The 18,861-nt window shown below is 45.5% G+C and overlaps 1 long non-coding RNA gene across 1 annotated transcript; it reads right to left on the bottom strand.

Annotated features, from left to right (window-relative positions):
* Positions 1–805: 805 nt before the first annotated feature.
* Positions 806–5,363, bottom strand: LOC138986132 (uncharacterized). Its single transcript, XR_011463032.1, has 4 exons — positions 4,910–5,363; positions 2,977–3,150; positions 1,477–1,605; positions 806–1,199 (listed from the first exon to the last, which is right to left on the bottom strand). It is a non-coding gene; the product is annotated as an uncharacterized lncRNA (long non-coding RNA).
* Between the last annotated feature and the right edge of the window lie 13,498 nt (positions 5,364–18,861).

Genomic DNA, 18,861 nt, shown 5'->3' with positions numbered 1-18,861 from the left:
ACAACATTGTACAATAACAACTAAAATTAAAACATCATACCAGGGCATGTGTAGTTTCTAGAATGTCTGTATTAATAAAATTTATTCATAACATATAATCTGAGGAGGCTGATCATTCACTGACTTCTGTGTAATTTAACATATCAACCAATTCTAGCCAGTTTAATATGAATATATGTAGTTTTAAATTATATTAAATTTTTTTCTGAGGGGCCCTCTGAAGCATCTCCAAGCTAGCTGAAGTCAAAAGAACTTTAATTAGAATTTGATAGGAAGTGCATAAAAAATATCAAAAAGTTTTAAAAATATTTGGTCAGATAGAATCATAGGTCACTGTGACTATTTAAAAACAAATACAGATCACTTAAAGGCAAGTTCATACAATCTTATCAAAAGCAGCATTCTAAGTAAACATGTTCTCTTAGAATAGCAGAACCAAATCTAGTCCTGCACCAGTCTACTTTTAATAACAAAATCCATTTACCTGAATAAGTTTAACCTAATCTCAGCCCAGCCATGCATAAAAATCCTTTTTTACTCAAAACATGTATCCTACTTTCCTACTGTCACGCGAGTGTATGTTCCTCGGTTCTTTGTCTTGTCACAACAAAGATTTGGAGCGACAGACATTAAAGCCCTTGGCACGTCACAGCTCTTGGGTCTTGGACAAACCATGCTACAGCTCTTAAGTAAATCAGTGTTACAGCTGTATTTTATTTAGAAGATAGCAGGAGAGAGAGAGAGAAAGAGAGGAAGAGCGCACACACGCAGGAGAGAGAGTCCATGAGAAAGCACTTTGGCTCTTCCTTTTAATATGTTTTTTCCTCCACCTGGGCCTGCCCTATGCAAATTGGGCTTAGCCAGGAGTGCTGTTTGTTCTACCTGAAGTCTTCACTCTGGTCCTTGGACCTTCCTTGTCTTTTAGCCACCGCCATTTTGGACTCCTTTTCCCTATTCTACCTACCTAATATTCCCCCCTCAAGAGATGGGAGGCCCAATTCTTTGGGAATAGGGGCATCGAGGTCTTTCTGGCTACTTTCTGCTGAACTGGGATGGCGAGGGGTATTGGGCCTCCCCTTCTTGCTAGTCTCAATCCTCAGAGTCCTTATAGCAGTGTCCAAGGGTGTGTGATATTTTCCGTGGTCAGTTGTAGTTTTGTATCTTTGTTGAACTGGCACTGCATGTTGTAGCTGGTTGACCTGGGCAGAGACAAAACAGGTTAGACAATTGACAGTACATGGAATAATCATAAGCATCATCAATATAGCATAACAAGGACTAGTAGGGACATTGGTCAATTTTAAATTCACATGGCCAGGATGGCTCAAGTCCCTCCTTGTTCAGGGATCAGAAGATCTATCTCCTCTCTGTTTTGGAGTACAGTATCTGTCAAGCTGTGTTGGCTCTTTAGGGTTATCCTGAGAAATTTTATACCCAGAAACCAGATTTTGGGGGTGTTCATTAGAAGGCACTCACTGGTAGTTCTGAATAGGTGTCTGAGATCTCCCAGGGGCTCACAGGTGTATTGAGTGTCCTCTTCTGTTTTCTTCTATGGCTTGACTCGTGAGTAGTGAATCCAGGAGTCATGTCCTGGTACCTTGACTGCTGTGGGGGTAGAAAGTATTACAGGGTAGGGGCCCTTCCATGTGGGCTAGGACTTGAGTCCCTGGAGCATATAGTGGTGACTCTTTAGAATCTTTTGGGTCCTGGTTCATACCCCACAAGTGTATATCCTGTTGGAATTGCCCAATGGCCATGGTATAAGACTGGAGGGTCTGAACCTCTGGATCTAGGAAGAGGTCATTGACATAAACAAAAGGTCTCCCATATAGCATATCATAAGGACTAAGACCAACCTGTTCCTCAGAGGCAATGCGGGTGCAGAGGAGAGCTATTGGTAAAGCCTCCTTCCACCCCAGGGAGGTCTCCTGGGTTATCTTTTTTATCGCTGATTTTAAGAATTGATTGGCTCTTTCTACTTTTCTTGAAGATTGAGGCCTCCAGGCACAATGGAGATAATAAGTAATGCCCGATACTTTCGAGACTCCTTGGGTGACCTTAGAAATAAATGATGTCCCATTGTCACTTTGTAATGACCTAGGCAGACCAAATCTTGGAATGATTTCATGGAGCAGTTTTTTTACCACCTCCTTAGCCTTCTCAGTCTGGGTGGGAAAGCCTTCAATCCATCCTGTGAATGTATATGTCATATAACTAATAGGTATTTATACCCTTGAGAAACTGGCATCTGGGTGAAGTCCATCTGCCAGTCCTCTCCTGGGTAGGCCCCATGTCGTTGGACGGGCTGGGCCAGCTGGGGTCTTCGAGCTCCTTGGGGGTTGTTTCATTGGCAAGTGGGACAAGAGGAGACCACCTGTCTTATAGTTGTTTGGAGGCCTGTTCCTCTGAAGGACCTTTCTAGTAATCTTTGGAGGGCCTTTTCTCCTAAATGAGTAGTGGCATGTAAGGAGTTAACCAACTTCCATTGGAGGTTTCCAGGCAGAAAAAGGAGTCCCTCCTTTTGGAACCACCCCATATGATCTTCTGGAAAGCCCTCGCTCTTAGCTTTAAGAGTCTCACCTTCAGTATATGAAGGAGTTTCTGGCAAATTAGTCTGTGGAACTAAGGTGGCAATCCCTATTAGGTCATGGTCTCTTAATGCTGCTCTCCTAGCTGCCTGATCAGCTGCTTGGTTCCCTCGTGTCACTTCCCTGCTCCCTTTTTGGTGTCTTTTGCAGTGGGAGACTGAAACCTCAGTGGGCAGATGGACTGCCTCCAAGAGTGGAAGAATCTGATCACCATATTTGATTGGGGACCCTCGGGTGGTCAAGTGGCCCCTTTCTTTCCAAACAGCCGCATGTGCATGTAGCACCAGAAAGGCATACTTGGAGTCAGTGTAAATGGCTATTCTTTTTCCTTTTCCCAGCTCTAAAGCTCGAGTCAGGGCTATGAGCTCAGCTCATTGGGCTGAAGTACCTGGTGGCAGAGGCTTAGCCTCTATGGTCTCAAAATTGGAGACTGCTGCATACCCGGCTCTTCTTTTTCCATCCAAGACAAAGCTGCTCCCATCAGTGTACCAGATTTCCTCAGGATTGGTCAGAGGATCTTCTGACAATCCCTCTCAGGGTTTTGTCCAGTGGTCCAAGGTTTCTAGACAAGAGTGAAAGGGGAGAGAGCCCTCGGGGGTAGGCAGGAGGGTGGCTGGGTTAAGAACCTCACAAGGGGATATAGTGAGGCCTGGATTTTCCATCAGCATTACTTGATATCTGAGAATTCTTTGATCAGACATCCATAAATGGCCTCTCCAATTTAGGAGTTGTTTTACTTGGTGGCTGGTAAAAATAGTTAGTTTGCCCCCAAAGGAGAGTTTTAAAGCATCTTCTATCATGATTGCAATAGGTGCAAGATTTCGAAGGCAGGGGGGCCAACCTTGGGAAGTTGGATCGAGCCTCTTGAATAAGTAAGCTACAGACTGGGGCTCAGATCCCAACCTTTGAGTTAACACTCCCAAGGCTATTCCCTCTCTTTCATGGACATAAAGTTGGAATGCTTTTTCTGGGTCTGGCAACCTCAAGGCAGGTGCCTGAGTTAAGGCCTGTTTTAGTGTAGCCTCTGCCTCCTTTTGAGGAGTTCCCCACATCAGTGGGATTGAATCATCTCATCCCTTTAAGCTTTCATATAAAGGCTGGGCAATTAGACCATAGTTGGGTATCCAGATTCTACAATAACCAGTTAGCCCCAGGAAAGCTCGCAATTGTTTTTGAGTCGTGGGGGAGGGCAACTGGAGGATTCCTTGTACCCGATCAGAGGACAGCCTCCTGGACCCGTGTGTAATCTGAACTCCCAGGTAAGTGACCTTTGTCTCGACCATCTGTACCTTAGCACGGGAGACTTTATATCCCCTTTCTGCCAAGAAGTTTAGAACCTGAATTGCATGTTGTTGGGCACTTTTCTCATCTGGAGAGCAGATTAGTAGGTCATCTACGTATTGTAATATTTTCCCATTAGGTCCCAGGTCCAGATCTAGGAGATCCTGGCTAAGGGCCTTTCCAAACAGGTGGGGGCTATCTCTGAACCCCTGAAGTAATACCGTCCAAGTCATCTGTTGGTGTTTTTCTCCTGGGGCTTCCCACTCAAAGGCAAAACGATATTGGGATTCTTTAGCCAGTAGTATGCAAAAAAATGCATCTTTGAGATCCAAGACTGTAAACCACTTGGCACTGGGTGGGATTTCTCCCAAGATTACGTAGGGATTGGGTACTGTGGGATAGAGGGGGACTACAGCTTCATTTATGATCCAGAGATCTTGAACCATTCGCCAGGTTCTGTCTGTTTTCTTTACTGAGAGGATTGGGGTGTTACATGGCGAACTGGTGGGGACCAATAGCCCACAAACAAGGAATTTATTTATTAAAGGCTGTAGTCCCTCCCGAGCCTCTCTTTTGAGAGGATATTGTTTCCGGTTAGGAAACCGAGTAGGGTCTCGGAGGATAATGATGACTGGTTCAGCTTGGTGGGCTCGTCCAGGAATCCCCTGATCCCACACCTGGGGGTTAATTTTGTCTTCCCATAGTTTTTGGCCCCTCTCTATTGAAGGTGTAATGGATTCTTCAGTAGTAACCAGGAGCTGTAGAGCTCTAGGGGCTGAAAAACTTCCCATCACAAGGGTGGTCCCCAGTTTAGTGAGTATATCTCTTCCCAGTAAGGGAGTAGGACACTCAGGGACCACCAGAAACTGGTGGGAAAATTTGTCCATCCCAGCAACAAAGAAGAGCTAGGGTCAATCTTTTAGTAGTTGCTTTTCCTGGAGCACCCAAAATGGTACAGGTTTGGGAGGAGAAGGCTCCGAAGTAGGAGATCAAGACAGAGTAGGTAGCCCCTGTGTCAACCAAGAAATTCTCGGACCTACCTGCCACATCTAGTTGCACTCTTGGCTCCAGCCCCGTGATGGTTATCTGTGAATGGCGGGCTGGCTGGAGCAGGCCACTTCAGTCCTCTTGAACCATCGTGAGGGTAGGCTTGGCTCTTGACCTTGAGGCTCTTGGGTCCCCAGGGCAGAGTGCCGCCCAATGTCCCAGTTGATGGCATTTGTGGCAAGCTGTTCTAGGAGACTTGTCACGGTTTGGACACTCTTTGGCCCAATGCCCTGCCTGTCTATAGATTAGGCATTTGTCTTGTGCCTTGTCCTTCAAGGACTCCGGGTTTGCCATAGGGCTTTTCTGGAGGGCGGCCAGCATCTGGGCATGCCTTGTCTCTTTTTCTCCTTCTCCTGGGCCTTGGCCTCCTTCTCCTGTTGTCTGTTATAAAAGGTATTGGTGGCTGTCTGGACCATCTCATCTAAAGAGGCAGCAGGGTCCTGCTGTTGTAGCTGCTGTAACTTAATTCTGATATCTGATGCACATTGGGACAGGAATTTATCCTTTAAAATCACCCGTCCCTCATAAGAGTCTAAGTCCAGGTTGGTAAACTTTTGGAGTGCCTCTTTTAACCTCTCCAGAAAGGCAATGGGGTTCTCATTGGGCTCCTGAGTTATTGCTGAGACTGGGCACAGTCCCACGAGTAATAGGTTTCTTTATGTTTCCATGGGTGGACTTCCTTAGGGGTGAGTCTTTTGAAGCTTATCCTACCCAGAACTGTTGCAACCTGAGAGCCAGGCGTCCCTGGGTCAGGGTGTGGACCCCCAGGCAGGCTGAGGCGTGACAGCCTCCTAGAGATCAAATCCCCGGGCAGGTCGAGGCGTGATGGCCTCCCGAGAATTGGGTCCCTGGGCAGGTCGAGGCGTGACGACCTCATGGGACCCCTCGGACTAGAGGATCCCCAACAGGTTAAGGTGTGACAACCTTTCGAAGACTGATCCCTAGGCAGGTCAAGGTGTGATGACCTCCTGGGACCCCCCCGGACTGGAGTTTGGGCATCCCCAAGATCTCCAGTGTGACCAGTATTGGGTAGGATTAGGGGGTTGGATATTATAGAGTATTTCCCTCCCAAGGCCAGCTATTTTCTGGTTGTCTCTCCAGAAGATTGTAGAGGCAGGCTTGTGGGTCTGGATGGGGATCAGGAAAAGAGCATGAAACAGGAGGGAAGGGGGCAGAGCACAACCTTTGAAAGAATGACATAGCACAAGGGTATAATGTAAACCAATTAAAATCAATTGGGTCCAAGATGACAAGTCAAATTCAAGTAAACCTTAATCCCCAATCTATAAGCCAACAGACACACCTAGAGGTGGCAGGACAGCTCCAAGGCACAAGGTCAAAAGAGGGATGAGTGGGTGGTTCCCCAATGGCTGGGATGGTCCTCTCACTCATTAGCATATGAATTCCATCCCCTCACAAAACCTAGCCCGGCCTAATTCCATGGCCCCAGCCCTTGACCTTGCCAACAGTTCACACCCTGAAGGGTGGCTTCTCTCTGGATCCTAACAAATTTACCTCTTATCGCTTTGTCTCTCAATGAATTTTTGCAATGAGACATCAGAGCCTGAGTTTCATTAGTTTTAGCCAGGCTTGAGTCCTGGGAGAGAGCTGAAGGACAGGAGGAAAAAGCAGTGGGAAAAACGTGCCAAGGAATCCCCTTCATAGCCCACCGGAAGATTTGCTAAATATCTGACCGGTCCTCATAATTTCATTGGTCTGATCCTTGGCACAGGATAAAGGACAGAAGAACCCCCACCGGCTTGTGTAACAACTACTGGGGCTCAGCAGATAGCGCCTTTGGGACATGCTGAGGAGTAGCCTCTCCAGAGTCCCTCAATTGTTCCCCTGCTGCCTGCCTGTTTGCAGGAGGTTTGAGGAAACAAGAAATGAGAGATTGTAAAGGTCCCTCCAGCCATAGGAGCAAGGACCTCTTACCTTAACCGGAGGTCTTCTGGAATCTGAGACTGGGCCACGTGAGCTTTCTGCTGAGTTCTATTTTCACTGTCCCAGTTTCCAGCACGATGGGCCTTCCCCTGTGCTGGGTTTCTTCGCCTTCCACTTCTAGTGCGGGAGTTTTGCTGAGTTGGGCTCCTGCTGTGCTTGGCCTCTTCTGCGCAAAGGTTGTTTCAGCCAGGTTAAACCCGAGTCACGGCACCATAGATGTCACACGAGTGTATGTTCCTCGGTTCTTTGTCTCGTCACAACAAAGATTTGGAGCGACAGACATTAAAACCCTCAGCGCATCACAGCTCTTGGGTCTTGGAACCATGCTACAGCTCTTAAGCAAATCAGTGTTACAGCTCTATTTTATTTAGAAGATAGCAGGAGAGAGAGAGAGAAAGAGCGCATGAACGCAGGAGAGAGAGTCCATGAGAGCACTTTGGCTCTTCCTTTTATGTGTTTTTTCCTCCACCTGGGCCTGCCCTATGCAAATTGGGCTTAGCCAGGAGTGCTGTTTGTTCTGCCTAAAGTCTTCACTCTGGTCCTCGGATCTTCCTTGTCTTTTAGCCACCGCCATTTTGGACTCCTTTTCCCTATTCTACCTACCTAACACTACTGTGTAGTGAAATGTTGTATTATTTTTAGTAGCACTCATTGCATATTTAAATTAGAATCCCCGAGTCTTAAACATCTTAATTTCTAGTGAAAACCAAGAGGCAAGCAATTGTTACTAAAATTTGGAGAGACTGTTTTAGAGAATTTTCAGAATGCAACTATTCCTGTAGTTTACTGAAAAACTCTTATGTCATTTGTATTTAATTCACCCAGAAAAGTTTCATATCAAGTTATTTTCCTTTCTGACAAATTTACAACAGATATAACAAGATTTCATTTAATTTCCATTAAACTTAGGTGCTTGTACATCTGGAAGTTCTCAGTTCACGTACTGTTGAAGCCTAACTTGAAGGATTTTGAGCATTACCTTGCTAGCATGTGAAATAAGCTCAATTGTGTGGTAATTTGAACATTCTTTGGCATTGCCCTTCTTTGAGATTGGAATGAAAACTTAACTTTTCCAGTCCTGTGACCAGATGTACAAGCTGGATTTAGAAAAAGCAGAGGAACCACAGATCAAATTGCCAACATCCACTGGATCATAGAAAAAGCTAGGGAATTAAAAAAAAATAAAAATAAAAAATCATCTACTTCTGCTTCATTGACTATGCCAAAGCCTTTGACTGTGTGGATCACAGCTATTTGTAAGGCCACCTCAGACAGCCATTTTGCTTTTTTGCACTTCTTTTTCTTGGGGATGGTCTTGATCCCTGTCTCCTGTACAATGTCACGAACCTCCGACCATAGTTCATCAGGCACTCTGTCTATCAGATCTAGTCCCTTATATCTATTTCTCACTTCCACTGTATAATCATAAGGGATTTGATTTAGGTCATACCTGAATAGTCTAGTGGTTTCCCCTACTTTCTTCAATTTCAGTCTGAATTTGGCAATAAGGAGTTCATGATCTGAGCCACAGTCAGCTCCCGGTCTTGTTTTTGCTGACTGTATAGAGTTTCTCCATCTTTGGCTGAAAAGAATATAATTAATCTGATTTTGGTGTTGACCATCTGGTGATGTCCATGTGTAGAGTCTTCTCTTGTGTTGTTGGAAGAGGGTGTTTGCTATGACCAGTGCATTCTCTTGGCAAAACTCTATTAGCCTTTGCCCTGCTTCATTCTGTACTCCAAGGCCAAATTTTCCTGTTACTTCAGGTGTTTCTTGACTTCCTACTTTTGCATTCCAGTCCCCTATAATGAAAAGGACATCTTTTTTGCGTGTTAGTTCTAAAAGGTCATGTAGGTCTTCATGGAACTGTTTAATTTCAGCTTCTTCAGCATGACTGGTTGGGGCATAGGCTTGGATTACCGTGATAGTGAATGGTTTGCCTTGGAAATGAACAGAGATCATCTGTAGTTTTTGAGATTGCATACAAGTACTGCATTTTGGACTCTCTTGTTGACCATGATGTCTGAGGAGGCCTTACAAATAGCTGTGAAAAGCAAAGGAGAAAAGGATAGATATAAGCATCTGAATGCAGAGTTCCAAGGAACAGCAAGGAAAGATCATAAAGCCTTCCTCAGTGATCAATGCAAAGAAATAGAGGAAAACAACAGAATGGTAAAGACTAGAGATCTCTTCAAGAAAATTAGAGATACCAAGGGAACATTTCATGCAAAGATGGGCTCCATAAAGGACAGAAATGGTATGGACCTAACAGAAGCAGAAGATGTTAAGAAGAGGTGGCAAGAATACACAGAAGAACTGTACAAAAAAGAGCTTCACCACCCAGATAATCATGATGGGGTGATCACTCACCTAGAGCCAGACATCCTGGAATGTGAAGTCAAGTGGGCCTTAGAAAGCATCACTACGAACAAAGCTAGAGGAGGTGATGGAATTCCAGTTGAGCTATTTCAAATCCTGAAAGATGATGCTGTGAAAGTGCTGCACTCAATATGCCAGCAAATTTGGAAAACTCAGCAGTGGCCACAGGACTGGAAAAGGTCAGTTTTCATCCCAATCCCAAAGAAAGGAAATGCCAAAGAATGTTCAAACTACTGCACAACTGCACTCATCTCACATGCTAGTAAAGTAATGCTCAAAATTCTCCAAGCCAGGCTTCAGCAATATGTGAACTGTGAACTTCCGGATGTTCCAGATGGTTTTAGAAAAGGCAGAGGAACCAGAGATCAAATTGCCAACATCTGCTGGATCATTGAAAGAGCAAGAGAGTTCCAGAAAAACATCTATTTCTGCTTTATTGACTATGCCAAAGCCTTTGAGTGTGTGGATCACAATAAACTGTGGAAAATTCTGAAAGAGATGGGAATACCAGACCACCTAATCAGCCTCTTGAGAAACCTGTATGCAGGTCAGGAAGCAACAGTTAGAACTGGACATGGAACAACAGACTGGTTCCAAATAGGAAAAGGAGTGTGTCAAGGCTCTATCTTGTCACCCTGCTTATTTAACTTCTATGCAGAGTACATCATGAGAAACGCTGGGCTGGAAGAAGCACAAGCTGGAATCAACATTTCCAGGAGAACTATCAATAACCTCACATATACAGATGACACCACCCTTCTGGCAGAAAGTGAAGAGGAACTAAAAAGCCTCTTGATGAAAGTGAAAGAGGAGAGTGAAAAAGTTGGCTTAAAGCTCAACATTCAGAAAACGAAGATCATGGCATCTGGTCCCATCACTTCATGGGAAATAGATGGGGAAACAGTGGAAACAGTGTTAGACTTTATTTTTCTGGGCTCCAAAATCACTGCAGATGGTGACTGCAGCCATGAAATTAAAAGACGCTTACTCCTTGGAAGGGAAGTTATGACCAACCTAGATAGCATATTCAAAAGCAGAGACATTGCTTTGCCAACAAAGGTCCGTCTAGTCAAGGCTATGGTTTTTCCAGTGGTCATGTATGGATGTGAGAGTTGGACTGTGAAGAAAGCTGAGCGCCGAAGAATTGATGCTTTTGAAGTGTGGTGTTGGAGAAGACTCTTGCAAGTCCCTTGGACTGCAAGGAGATCCAACCAGTCCATTCTAAAGGAGATCAGTCCTGGGTGTTCATTGGAAGGACTGATGCTAAAGCTGAAACTCCAATACTTTGGGCACCTCATGCGAAGAGTTGACTCATTGGACAAGACCCTGATGCTGGGAGGGATTGGGGGCAGGAGGAGAAGGGGACGACAGAGGATTAGATGGCTGGATGCCATCACCAACTCGATGGACATGAGTTTGAGTAAACTCTGGGAGTTGGTGATGGACAGGGAGGCCTGGCTTGCTGCAACTCATGGGGTCGCAAAGAGTTGGACACGACTGAGAGACTGAATTGACTGACTGTGTGGATCACAATAAACTGCAAAATTCTTAAAGAGATGGTAATACCAGACCATTTTACCTACCTCCATAGAAACCTGTAAGCAGGTCAAGAAGCAAAGTTAAAACCAGACATGGAACATCAGATAGGTTCCAAATTGGGAAAGGAGTATGCTGAGGCTGTATACTGTCATCCTGCTTATTTAACTTATATACAGAGTACATCATGAGAAACGCTGTGCTGGAAGAGCATAAGCTGGAATCAAGATTTCCAGGGGAAATATCAATAACCTCAGATATGCAGATGATACTACCCTAATGGCAGAAAGTGAAGAGGAATTAAAGAGCCTCTTGATGAAGGTGAAAGAAGAGAGTGAAAAAGATGGTTTAAAACTCAACATTCAAAAAAGAAAGATCATGGCATCTGGTCCCATCACTTCATGGCAAATAGATGGGGAAAAAATGGAAACAATGACAGACTTTATTTTCTTAGGCTCCAAAATCACTGCAGATGGTGACTGCAGCCATGAAATTAAAATACACTCCTTTGAAGAAAAGCTGTGACAAACCCAGATAGCATATTACAAAGCAGAGACATCATTTTATCCACAAAGGTCCGTATAGTTAAAGCTATGATTTTTCCAGTAATCATGTATGGATGTGAGAGTTGGACCATAAAGAAGGCTGAATGCCAAAGAATTGATGCTTTCGAACTGTGGTGCTGGAGAAGACTCTTGAGAGTCCCTTGGACTGCAAGGAGATCCAACCAGTCCACCCTAAAGGAAATGAACCCTGAATATTCACTGGAAGGACTGATGCTGAAACTCCAGTACCTGGCCACCTGATGTGAAGAGCCAACTCACTGCAAAATACCCTGGTGCTAGGAAAGATTGAGGGCAGGAGGAGAAGTGGGCAACAGAGGATGAGGTGGTTGGATGGCATCACTGACTCAATGGACATGAGTATGAGCACATTCCAGGAGATAGTGAAGGACAGGGAACCCAGATGTGCTGAAGTCAATGGGGTCACAAAGAGTTGGACTGAGCAACTGAAAAACAACAACAACAACACCACCTAGATGCACTAAAAGTATTATACTCAATGTTGATGGCTCTAAAGACAGATCTATATTAATTAAATTGTTCCAGGCGAATTCAAGGTTCTCTCTTCATCTCAAGGGAGAAGGCAATGGCATCCCACTCCAGTACTGTTGCCTGGAAAATCCCATGGATGGAGGAGCCTGGTAGGCTGCAGTCCATGGGGTCGCTAAGAGTCGGATACAACTGAGCGACTTCACTTTCACTTTCCACTTTCATGCATTGGAGAAAGAAATGGCAACCCACTCCAGTGTTCTTGCCTGGAGAATCCCATGGATGGAGAAGCCTGGTAGGCTGCAGTCCATGGGGTCGCACAGAGTAAGACATGACTGAAGCAACTTAGCAGCAGCAGCAGCTTCATCTCAAAAGAATTTGGAAACAAGCAAGGAGGTCAAAGAAAGGAAAGTGAGACTTTAAGCAAGAATACTTCCTTAGGGGAAGAACAGTCAGACGGGTGAGGAGCTGCTGCACTGGGTTTCTTTGCAGGCCAGTCATGAGGGGTATACAAATGAAGGGGTGGAATATTTACTGGGGAAGGAGGAACTTGGGGGTCTGATTTTCATTCCAACTCCATTTCCCCAAGGGGAGGAGGGATTTTTGTACTTATTTAGCTTAGATCAGAAGTGACATGGCATTGGTGCCTGCCAGGTACTTCTTATCTGCAAGGCTAATTTTACTATAATGAGAGCATAATGAGCAACAGGTTACACTGGGAAGCAGGAGATTCCTGCCTTTCCCCACCTATCTCTGTCTGCTTCTAAGACACTTACCACCCAAAAGATGTGGTCTCCTGTCAATCTGTAGGTTCCTTCCTTTGTCTGCCCGTGTACCACCCCCCACGTTTGTTTACAAGATGCGTTATTTCCTGCCATCTGGGCCCTGCCCCCCTAGCTACCGGCCTGCTGTAACAAGATCAACAAACAAACCTTAATATCAGGTATTAACTTAGAATATTTCCCTGTTCATGTGAACTTGAAACTCTTTGTGTAGCTTCTTTTATATCTAATTTATAAATGCTCAAAGTCATTTTATTTCCAGTTCCAAAATACTCAATTCAGATTAAACAAACAAATAACAGTAATATACAGTAATACACATCATCTGCTCACACTCACATGCCTTTCTGCCAGCAAAACCAGGAGAAAAAGCGATTTGGACTCAGCTACTGAGACAATCAATCACAGACACACACCCCCTCAAGATAAAAGCAATGACAAAAGACCCACTTTGATTAAGAAATCAAGCTGTTAGGGACCTTTGCTCTCCAGATCTTGGGGAGTATTGAGGCATTTTCTTTTGTTTAGGGGGCATAGCTAAAGAGCTCTTGTGTGTGTGTGTTAGTTGCTCAGTCGTGTCCGACTCTTTGCAACCCCATGGACAGTATCCCGCCAGGCTCCTCTGTCCGTGGAACTCTCCAGGCAAGAATACTGGATTGCCATTTCCTTCTCCAGAGGGTCTTCCTGACCCAGAGATCAAACCTGGGTTCCCTGTATTGGCAGGCAGATTTTTACCATCTGAGCCACCTGAGAAGCCCATAAAGAGCTCCTAATTTTGCAGACACCCCAGGGGACTATAAGAGGGAACAGAGTTCTGATCACTGACATTATTCACAGCCACTGTTGTCAAATATCAAGTAAATGGCAATCAAATTTGCCTCTTGGGGTCACAGTTTCCTAGCCCCCAAAAGGAAGATTCCCAACCAGTGCCCCATTAATCCAAAAGAGAAGAATCCCAACCAATGCCCCCGTTGGAGATGAAGCTGAATGAATGACCAAGGCTAGTTCAAAAGGGAAAAAAATCCCAACCAATGCTCCTCCAGAGGCAAAATCAATGCAATGGAGAAGATACTCTGGCTTCATCACTCACAAGCCCCTTATTCACCAAAGATGTCCCAACTGGTCAATGCAAGTACTAACACACATACAAACAACAAACATAAAGTCCCAAAACAAAGGATCAGATGAGGCCGAGTCCAGAATTTCCATTTTCATTCCCAGACGGAGGCTCCAGAGTGGCTTGGCTCCTGAAAGAGAATGGACAACAAGTGGCTCACCTCAAAATGATACACACAAGAACACAAACAACAACTAAGCTACAGGCACACAGACAGAAAATCAGAGGTGGTGTAGTCTGAAATGCCACTCCTACTCCCAGACAGAGGCCTCCAAACATACTGGGCGGGCTCTTGAAAGAGAACAGACCAAGTGGCTCAATTCCTGAAAGGGAAGCAGCCCAGATGGAGTGGAGAGAATTCCCAGCCTGAGCAAGCTGGAGCAACTCACCCAATGACACCTAATATGGACCACAGCTCTGGATATTTCTCAGCTCCAAATTGCCTCATGTCCTGGATGTCTGGTGCCTGTTGGGGATAGTTCTTCTGAGATCCATGGAGTGAAATGAGCCCGGGCAGCTGCTGGAGCCTCAGGGAAGGAGCTGCCCTTAGCTAGGGTTGATTCCTAGGCTGGCTTGCCAAAATTGTTAGCCCAAGTTCATGTGCCTGACATGCAGTGAGGCCAAGCAAAGTGAAACTCCGAGTTTGGAGCAGAGAAAGGTTTATTGCAGGGGCAGGCAAGGAGATGGGTGGCTCAGGTTCTCACAAGCCCCAAGCTCCCCGAAGGGTTTCAGCAAAGCAATTTTAAAAGCCAGGTGAAAAGCAGAGGGTTGCAGGATACGGGATAAGCTTGCACAGCTCTCTGATTGGCTGATGGTGAGGGGACTGGGTAGTGTCACAGAGGTTAACCTTACCAGTCCTTAGGCGTCAAGAAGTTAATATCTTCCATTTGGTGTTTTTTTTTGTTTTGTTTTTTAAATATTAATTAATTTTTGGCTGTGTCGAGTCTCCATTACTTCAAGGGCTTTTCTACAGTTGCTGTGAGTGGGTGCCACTCTCCAATTGTGGTGCACGGGCTCCTTCTTGCTGTGCCTTCTCTTGTTGCAGAGCTCATGTTCCAGGGCCTACGGTCTCAGCAGTTGTGGCATGTGGACTCAGTAATTGTGGTTCCCAGACTCTGGAGAACAGGCTCAATAGTTATGGCACAAGGGCTTAGTTGCTCCGTGGCATGAGGGATCTTCTTGGATCAGGGATTGAACCCATGTCTCCTGCATTAGCAGATGGATTCTTAATCACTGAGCCATCTGGGAAGCCCCTGGTGGGGGCTTTTCACATCTGTAAAACAACTTAGGAAATGTGCATCAAATACTGCTATCCAGGTAGTTCAGAGAGGAGCTAAAGCAGAGGATATGGGGGAAAGGCCTGTCCCAGGAAGGCCCCATAGGGTCCTGCTCAGCTTCATACCCAAGCCCAAACTTTGGAAAAATTCCTTGCTAGTTAAGCACCCAAGCCTAAGTTTCTTTCCTGCAAATTCCTCTTAAATCTATTGTTTCTACATCTAAAAATCAGAAAAGCTGCCTGCTTTGGTCACTTCTCAGGTCCTATTTCTATGAGACCTCTGAACACAGAAATCAAGTTGGTTTCTTTTTTCCCTGTTAATCTGTCTTGCATCAATTTTATTATTAGTCTAGCACAAGAACTCAAGATGGGTGTGTATCTGGGGGGAAGGTTCTCCTTCCCCCACAGTCAAGGGTTGCCTCAGCGTTGTTAACTGTCTGGTCCAAATAGGTGTGTGCACCTACGCTGGCACGACTGCACAGAACCCCACCAGGTGTCTCATTTGGCAGACTCAGGAACAGAAAATGAGAGTTATGAGAAAGAGGTGAGGTGCCAGCGGGTTACATATGTGTGCAACTGGCTGCTGTAGAAATGCCAGAGCATAAAGGCAGGCAGAGAGGCAGTGAGATGGCTTATAAACACTGCTGGAGCAGAGGTGCCATCACTTGTCCTCTGGAGAGCACCCAACATTGCCATTATCTTAGGATCTTCACCACAGCCCATGAACCCCCAGACACCATTTGATGCACTGACAGGGGGCAACGGAGGCACCAAGGGCAGTGGGGTTTCATTTGAGGCCACTCAGTGACCCACAGACAGAATTAAAATCAGAACTCATATTTCCTGACTCTCTCTCAAGAATCTTAAGTCTACTGGGCTTCCTAGAAGCCATCTTCCCAGGAACAGGGTCACCTGGCAGACAGGGGATTTGAGTTCTGGACCCAGGCTTTTGGGAATATTGGGAGAGGTCTTTTTTTTTTTTTTTTTGCAGAACAATGTTAGAATGTGAGCTCCTTGTCTGTCTTGTTTATCATTTGAGTACCTAGTGCAATATCTGCATATAGAAGTTATTCAATACATACATGTTGGTAAACGAATCAGTTTGATGACTGGAGAGAATTGTGCCATTCTTGGCTCCTCTTGTCTGCTGATCTTCTTTTTGATGTTAATCTTCTCAGGCACCAACAGGTTACTTTGCTGTGTGTAACTTGGATCTGCTGGGTTTTATCTGTTCTACTCCCCCACCTCTCTTTCTCCTCCTATTTTCCAAGAATGTATCCATCCTTCCCAGGGTTGAGGCGTCTCTTACTCATTTGTTTCATAACGTTACACAGCTCTCTGTTTTATCCAGAACTGAAATTACCTTACGGTTCCAGGTGAAAGGGCTGGGGGCTGGTGTCCTTGGAAGATCAGGGGTTCTAAGCCAAGTCTTCCTCCATTATGCTGCATCCTTATATGTCTTTGTGACAAAGCCATCTTAGGGTGGATCAGAACACCTTGGAAGAACTCTACTTCTCTCTAGACAGAGCCTGCAGAATAACCAGCTTTGATCCAGCCCAACCCTGTCACATTCCTCTTGCCCTCCCCATCCACATGCTTCACACTTGCCTCCCCTATATCTCATACTTTCAGGACCAAGATACTTGGCCAGAGCTGGTTGGGGTTGCTCATGAGCAAACACAGCACAAGCGGAAGGAGCTGACCACACAGATCTGGGAGTCCCAGATACCAGGTTGAGGAGCCATCCCTCCCCCCCCCCCCCCAACTCACTTCGGGCTCTGACTGTAGTAGAGAAAACCAGCAACGAGCACAGACCATTGTCACGCTCTCAGGATCCTCCGCACAACCCCACGAAGAAGGCCATGTGAGCAGAAGACAGATGTGGATGAGCTCAGAGGTGGGGGTGCATCGAGGACATCAGATGTTTCTGAAACTCTCTAGGTGATTCCAGTGTGAATCAGGATGGAGGACTATTGTTCTAGACACAACTTTTCTTTCCTTGGATGTAATCTGATCCCTCCTCACTCCTATCAATAATTCACACTTACCACTCATTCTATATGTCTGACATCCCTAGGAAATTGAAGCAAGCGTAGTAAGTGTCAGGTTGAGGACAGTCGTGAGCTCTGGGCTCCTCACTAGGCAGTGATCCCTGGGACCCAGCCACAAGAGGGGTCAAATTCACTGTCCAGAGTGGTACCAGTACAGCAGTTCCAGTATATTTTGGATTGGTCAATCAACCTTTTCTCACTTTCTCTTCCCCTTATTTCCCACTATAATAGCCAATCCCTTCAAATTTCATTCAACAACAATTATTTATTAAGTGTCTACTGTGCTAGGTGCTGGGGAAGAGGAGAGAACCCTGATACAAAGCCTCCCTTGAAGATTTACTGAGCTATGGGTAAAAGTGGGGCAGTGCAGTGGGTGCATGCTGCCAATATTCTCCTAACTCCAGTAAAACCCAGGGCCTGCAGAACCCTCCAGGGTGTCCATCCTTTCACTCATCCACCTGATCACAGGTTTTGCTGAATGCTTGTATCCTGTCTGTCCTGGCTCAGCCATGTAAACAAAGGAAAAGACCAGGTCAGTCTCTGACACAGCAGAATGGGGAGGTTTGAGACCAAGACAAGCATTCTAGATAAGACAATTGCTGCAAGGCAAAATGTGAACAAACCCAGGAAAAGTTGCAGATGGTTAGAAGACTGGCTCTAGTTTGTGTTTCTGAAATGGAGGAAGGGTGTGTAGGAAGGCTTTCTGGAGGAGAAGAGCTTTTGGAAAGCATTTGGAGAAAGGCAGAGGCTCAATGTCTCCATCTCCTTAACCCAGGTAACTACTGGATTGGAGGTTATCTCTAAGTTTTTCTTTGCAGTTGACATTTTCTACTGGGTCCTTAAGGGCATAGCCAGTGAGAGCTCCAGGAAGGCACATTTTGGTTTCAAGAATCACACTGCCAAGGTAGTGCAAGGGGCAGCTGGTAGGATCAGGGGCTAGGAATTGAATGCTGGCGAGTCTCTGATTCTGGCAATGTGGCGACCTCTCTCTGGTGCTAGAAGTGAGGATGGTTGCCAAATTTCAGCCACCGTGTGAACAGCAGGGTGTGTGACGAGTTGTGTAGCCATCGGCATAATAATGACCACCTTTTCACACAAGTTACCTTGAATGTTACACATTATCTCATTTAACTTAAACAAGAAGGTCATCAGTACTTGCTTTTTAAACTCATTTTCCAGATAATGAAACTGAGGCTCAGCTTGCCTGTGCCTTCTTGCTAGAGAGCTTCCATTGTTCCCTCTGGACACGGACTGCTGGGAGAACTTGCATTTATGTCAGGCTAAGACAGGACAGAAGCGACTTAGCAGCAGCAGCAGCAGCAGCATGATGCTTTAAGTCCTTTTTTTGTTTTGTTTTGTTGAGTCATCTTCAGGAGCAAGGTTCAAGCCCTAGAAGGGAGAACCTGGGTCAGAGAAAGGCCAACTCCACTCCCAAGACCATAATACAAACTTGTGTGTACAAACTTTTCTGACCTTGTTTGGGTTAAATGAGATAGTGTGTGTCAAGTACCTGAAGCAGCCAAGGTAGCTTACATGAAAAGGTAGTCATTATTACGCCAGTGATCATACCAAGAATTGCCTTCTGTTTGTTCCTCTAAGGAACCCATTGCCTCGTTTCTTTGAAGCCCACTATCTAGTTTTCTTCATTTGAGTTTTGGTAGAAATCAGCCAGGCTGTCTCCTCTGTCTGTGAATTTGGGGACTGTTGTCTCTGCCCCGTGGAGCTCAGCCCAGCCTGGGACTGTGGCTGACTGCAGGGTGTGGCTGGACTGGGAGCTGGCAGGGTGCCTGGGCTCATAGTATAAGGGA

Source organism: Bos mutus, chromosome 3, assembly GCF_027580195.1.
Source record: "Bos mutus isolate GX-2022 chromosome 3, NWIPB_WYAK_1.1, whole genome shotgun sequence".
Taxonomy (NCBI): domain Eukaryota; kingdom Metazoa; phylum Chordata; class Mammalia; order Artiodactyla; family Bovidae; genus Bos; species Bos mutus.
The sequence above is the reverse complement of the archived record's forward strand: the minus strand, read 5'-3'. Positions and strand labels throughout refer to the sequence as shown.